Here is a 6,542-nt window from a genome sequence, read left to right as displayed (position 1 = left end):
GTATGTCTGGAGCACCAGCTACTTTTCAGCGTTTTATGGAACAGACCGTTGGAGAAATGAATCTGCTCAAAGTTCTAGTGTACTTAAACGACCTGATAGTCTTCGGGGAAAAAACTGGAAGAACATTCTTATGATGAGTTTCTGGTATTGAGAAGTTCAGGATGCAAGAGAGCAGTTGACACAGATGGTGTCACGGTTCAGACAGACGACAAGAGGACCACAATTGCGTCACACCAGAAAGTTTATTAAAACTTAAGGGAGAAGGGAAGTAGGGAGTGAGTGAAGGCTCCAGGGGTTATCCCGTCCAATGTGCTGGGTCTGTGCCCCCCCCCCAGTGGCAGCGGTGCGTCCGATGACGCCGGTGGTTGGTGGTCCAGAAGTCCTGGGGGGGGGGGGGGAAACACAGACACAACGGGGCGGATGAAACAAGGCAGAAGTACAGTTCAAGGGAAATCCAAATACGTAGTAGCAAGGCAGAAGGCTGGTCAGAGTTACCGGGGTCGAAGAGTAGTCAGGAGTCGTAATGGCAGAAAGCAGGTCTGGTATTCCTGGGGCAGAAGAGTATCCAAGAATCAGGCAGGTCCGGGGTCACAAAACAAGGGTGAGCCAGAAGCGTGAGCACACAGGTTCCGGGTGTGAGCTTTGCAGACGATCTGACAAAGGAGAGCTGAGAGACGGGACTTTAAATACTGGGAGAGGTTAGTGGGTAATGCAGCGCAGCTGGCAGAGTAATTAGAGCCGAGCAGAGCAGGGACAGGTGGAGCTCGTTAGGCTGAGTAGAGAGAGAGAGATGAGCAGAGTGGAAGATAGTGGAAACACATTAAGGTGGTAACCCGGTGGAGTGAGAGGGCTCATGACAGAACCCCCCCCCCAAGGGACGGCCCCAGAAGTCCCAAGAGCAACACCACGCCGGGCGGGAGGAGGGGAGCCGGAGGAGGGCTAGAACTCCTCCGAACGGTCCGAGCGAACGCCCTCATCCTCGGAGGAAGCCGGAGGGCCGTGGTCGGGAGATGGGACAGGTCCCGAGACAGGATCAGGCACAGGACAGGAAGCCGAGCGGGCAGGACGGTTAGGGATCCCTCTGGGGCGGCCCCTACGGATTGCAGGTTGATCAGGATGCCGTTGGTGGAAGGCGGTGATGAGAGTCCTATCCACAATCCGACTAGCTGGCACCCAGGTCCTTTCCTCAGGTCCATAGCCCTCCCAGTCAATGAGGTACTGGAGACCCCTACCCCTCCGTCTGGACCGAAGCAGGCGGCGGACGGTGTAAACCAGACCACCATCGACGAGCCGTGGAGGAGGAGGACAAGGCGCAGCAGGGACCAGCGGACTCTCATGAATGGGCTTAATCTTAGACACATGGAAAGTGGGGTGCACCCTCATGGAATTAGGCAGTTGGAGCCGGACAGCAGTTGGGCTAATCACTCTTATGATAGGGAATGGGCCAATGAACCGAGGTGCCAACTTCTGCGACTCCACCCTGAGTGGCAGGTTCCTTGACGACAACCACACCCTTTGACCAACATGGTAGGTGGGAGCAGGGATTCTCCGACGGTTGGCCCCGGTAGTGTAGCTGGCAACGGATCTGAGAAGTGTGGCTCGGGCCTGTGACCAGGTGCGGCGACATCGACGGGCAAACGCAAGTGCAGATGGGCAAGTAACCTCCCCTTCCTGACTGGCAAATAGAGGAGGCTGGTATCCATAAACACATTGGAAAGGGGACATACCGATGGCAGAGCAGGTCAGAGAATTGTGTGCGTACTCCACCCATGTCAATTGCTGCGACCAGGAGTGGGGGTTGCGTGAAGTCATGCAACGCAGTGCCTTCTCGAGCTCCTGATTTGCCCGCTCTGACTGCCCATTGGATTGGGGATGGAATCCGGAAGTCAGACTGACTGTGGCTCCCAGCAGGTGACAGAACTCCTTCCAAAAAGCGGAGGAGAATTGTGGACCACGGTCAGAAACTACATCCTTTGGCAGTCCGTGGATCCGGAAGACGTGTTCCAGGACCACCTGGGCGGTCTCCTTGGCGGTTGGGAGCTTGGGGAGGGGAATGAAGTGTGCCATCTTGCTGAATCGGTCAACTATGGTGAGAATGACGGTCTTGCCCCTTGAAGGGGGCAGCCCCGTGACAAAGTCAAGGGCGATGTGAGACCAGGGACGTCTGGGCACAGGCAGGGGCTGCAGCAATCCGGCTGGGGGCTGGCAGGACGACTTGTGTTGGTTGCAGATGGGGCAGGCTTGGACGAATTCCCGTACATCCTTTCTCAGAGCGGGCCACCAGAACCTCTGGGCGAGCAGGTTGTAAGTGCGGGTGGAGCCAGGGTGACAAGCTAGGCGGGAGTCATGTCCCCACTGAACGACCTGGGACCTTAGGTTTTCGGGGACAAAAAGGCGGTCAGCTGGGCAAGTGCTGGGACCGGGCTGGTTACGGAGAGCTTCCAGCACCTGTTCCTCAACAGCCCAGGTCAGAGCTGCTACGATGCAGGGACTTGGCAGAATCGACACAGGATCCTTGGAGGGGTTGTCATCCTTCTGGAATTGACGGGAGAGGGCGTCTGGCTTGGTGTTGCGTGATCCAGGCCGGTATGACAGAGTGAAATTAAACCTGGTGAAGAACAGGGCCCAGCGGGACTGCCTGGAGTTCAACCGTTTGGCCGTGCGGATGTACTCCAAGTTCTTATGATCGGTCCAAACGAGAAATGGAATGGTGGACCCCTCCAGCCAGTGACACCACTCCTCCAAGGCAAGCTTCACAGCCAGCAGCTCTCGGTTCCCTATGTCGTAATTGCACTCAGAGGGGGACAACCGACGTGAGAAAAAGGCACAGGGATGGAGCTTCCTATCCTCCGCAGCCCACTGAGAAATCACAGCACCAACTCCCACATCCGAGGCGTCCACCTCCACAATGAATTGCCGGTCCACGTCAGGCATCTGGAGGATGGGAGCGGAGGTGAACCTTACCTTGAGGGTACTGAAGGCCTTGTCGGCTGCTGGGGTCCAGGTGAAGGGTTGCTTGGTGCTGGTTAGAGCAGTGAGAGGGGCAGCAACGGTACTGTAGTTCCGGGATAAACTTTCTATAGAAGTTAGCAAACCCCAGGAACTGTTGCAGCTTCTTTCTGTTCTCCGGAACTGGCCATGACGTGACTGCTGATACTTTGGCAGGATCCATTTGGATACTTCCCTCTGCCACTATGTACCCCAGGAAGGCCACTGTCTTGACGTGAAACTCACACTTCTCTGCCTTGGCGTAGAGGGAATTCTCCAGAAGACGATGAAGGACTTGCTGGACATGGCGGGTGTGTTCAGACAGGTTTCTGGAGTAGATTAAGATGTCATCCAGGTAAACGAAGACAAACTTGTTTAACATGTCCCGCAGTACATCATTCACTAGAGCCTGGAACACAGCAGGAGCATTGGTGAGGCCAAAAGGCATAACCAGATACTCGTAGTGGCCTGTTGGTGTATTGAATGCGGTCTTCCATTCATCTCCCTCCCGGATCCGCACTAGGTGGTAAGCGTTTCTGAGATCCAACTTGGTAAAAACAGTGGCTCCCTGGAGCAACTCAAAAGCAGAGGTGAGCAGAGGGAGAGGGTAACGGTTTTTCACTGTGATGTCGTTGAGTCCCCTGTAGTCGATGCAGGGGCGAAGAGATCCGTCCCTCTTCCCCACAAAGAAGAAGCCAGCACCAGCCGGAGATGAAGATGAACGGATCAATCCTGTGGACAGAGAGTCATTGATGTAGTCCTCCATGGACCTTCTTTCAGGAGCAGACAACGAATAAAGACGGCCCCTTGGAGGAGCTGTTCCAGGGAGGAGGTCGATGGCACAGTCGACGGTCGGTGAGGAGGCAGAGATGTGGCTCTTGCTTTGTTAAACACTTCTCTGAGACCATGGTAGCATTCTGGGACATGGGAGAGGTCAGGGGCGGAGTTAGTAGGTACTGGCCGAGGGGGTAGTGCGGCAGCAAGCAGGCAGGTTCGGTGGCAGTCCTCTCCCCACTCCCTGATCACCCCGGTCACCCAGTCGAGCTGAGGGTTGTGCCGGGCGGAGCCATGGGTAACCCAGGATGAGGGGTTGGCCTGGAGAGGGGAGCAGGTGAAACTGGATAGTTTCTTGATGGTTTCCGGACAGACCCATCAAGACCGGGGCCGTGACATGAGTGACCGATCCGAGTAAGTGTCCGTCCAGTGCCCGGGCAGGAATAGGAGGTGTCAAACGGAGGTTCTCCAGTCCCAGTTGGCGTGCCAGCTTGATGTCCATTATGTTGGCTTCGCGCCAGAATCCACCAGAGCAGCCAGGGTGTGAGTAGAGTCAGAGAGGCGGAGGTGAACTTGCAGCAAGGGTTTGCGGTCGGAGGACTGGATGGTCATTGAGCTCAACCGGACTCCCCCTATGCCCGGTGAGCTTCGGCCTTTAAAAGGGCAGGTTACCACACGATGTCCATCACCTCCACAATAGAGGCAGAGGTTTGAGGTGAGCGGCGCTGGCGCTCTGCAGGAGTGAGAGAGGCTCGCCCAATCTCCATAGGCTCCGACTGATCAAGCTGACTTGGGTGAGTGGCAGTAGCTGACAGGAGCCCAGTCGGATCTCTCCGAATGCCGGTAGTTGGTGGACCTTGGCGCCCCCTCTCACGACGACGGGTCTGTATCCTTCTGTCGATCCGGACAGTCAGTGCGATGGCTTCATCAAGAGTGGAAGGCAGTTCATGGGAGACCAACTCGTCCCTGATATAGTCAGCCAAGCTATGGAAGAACGCGTCCACCAACGATGGTGTGTTCCAAGAACTTCGTCTTGCCAGGGTTCGGAAGTCGATGGAATGGTCTGCGACTGTACGTCTGCCTTGTCGAATACTGAACAGTTCACGAGACGCCTCTGCGGTTGGTGAATCCAGGTCAAACACCTTCAGCATCTCCTCAGCAAACAGGTCGAAGGTTGCACATGCGGGGGTTTGACGTTCGAACTCTGCTGTTCCCCAGAGTCGAGCTCGGCCCGTCAGGTGAGTGATGGCATACCCGACCCTAGCCCCCTCCGTGGCGAAGGTCCTTGGCTGCAAGGAGAACTGAAGTCGGCAGCTAGTCAGGAATGGCCGGACCTGGGTAGAATCGCCGTTGAACCGCTCGGGGTTTCCAATCTTGGGTTCCGGGGCAGCGGCTGAAATGACCGGGGCAGGTGACTCGGAGGCAGGGCTGGTGGGCAGACTGGCTGGGGTAAGGTTGGTGAGGAGTTGAATGATCCTGGCGAGTTGTTGTTGCTGCTGCTGGGACTGCTGCTGGTGCTGCTGGAACTGCTGATGCTGTTGGTGGCCGACCTGAAGCAGAGAGGTGATGTCGCCGCTCATGCGGCCTAGCTCTCTCTCAGTGTGTTCCAGGCGTAGCATGGCGGTGGGTTGCTCAGGTTCTTCGGTTTCCATGTCGGGGGAAGTGTGCGCTGAGTCCATGATGGTCAGATCGTACTGTCACGGTTCAGACAGACGACAAGAGGACCACAATTGCGTCACACCAGAAAGTTTATTAAAACTTAAGGGAGAAGGGAAGTAGGGAGTGAGTGAAGGCTCCAGGGGTTATCCCGTCCAATGTGCTGGGTCTGTGCCCCCCCCCAGTGGCAGCGGTGCGTCCGATGACGCCGGTGGTTGGTGGTCCAGAAGTCCTGGGGGGGGAGGAAACACAGACACAACGGGGCGGATGAAACAAGGCAGAAGTACAGTTCAAGGGAAATCCAAATACGTAGTAGCAAGGCAGAAGGCTGGTCAGAGTTACCGGGGTCGAAGAGTAGTCAGGAGTCGTAATGGCAGAAAGCAGGTCTGGTATTCCTGGGGCAGAAGAGTATCCAAGAATCAGGCAGGTCCGGGGTCACAAAACAAGGGTGAGCCAGAAGCGTGAGCACACAGGTTCCGGGTGTGAGCTTTGCAGACGATCTGACAAAGGAGAGCTGAGAGACGGGACTTTAAATACTGGGAGAGGTTAGTGGGTAATGCAGCGCAGCTGGCAGAGTAATTAGAGCCGAGCAGAGCAGGGACAGGTGGAGCTCGTTAGGCTGAGTAGAGAGAGAGAGATGAGCAGAGTGGAAGATAGTGGAAACACATTAAGGTGGTAACCCGGTGGAGTGAGAGGGCTCATGACAGATGGAGATTGGATTCAGTCATTATTTAATGGTTACAATGTTTGATTCAATGACAGGGGGTACGGACATAGCCTCCTGCCATCTGAATGACTTCCATAGAAAATCTCTCACCTTATATACTGCTCTTCCAATCTACTTTTATCTTACCCAGCTGCTAATCATTATTGATTGTCACTCATCCACCACCATATCATCCACCTCCTTGGTGTCTTATGGCACCCTAGCCAGGCCATTCCATCACGCACCCATCCTAAGATTAGCACCAGTGGCCCCCAATCTATCTTGGCACCCTGACCTTCTATTACTCACTTGTGACACCACTAACACAAGGTGTGTCCTTGTCCTGTGTCCCTCATCTAGCCTAGGAGTTTACACACATTAATGAATCCTTTATCTTTTTTGTTGTTGCAAGAAGAAT

This window comes from Coregonus clupeaformis, chromosome 26 (assembly GCF_020615455.1).
Source record: "Coregonus clupeaformis isolate EN_2021a chromosome 26, ASM2061545v1, whole genome shotgun sequence".
In the NCBI taxonomy this organism is placed as follows: Eukaryota; Metazoa; Chordata; class Actinopteri; order Salmoniformes; family Salmonidae; genus Coregonus; species Coregonus clupeaformis.
Note: the sequence above shows the minus strand (reverse complement) of the source record.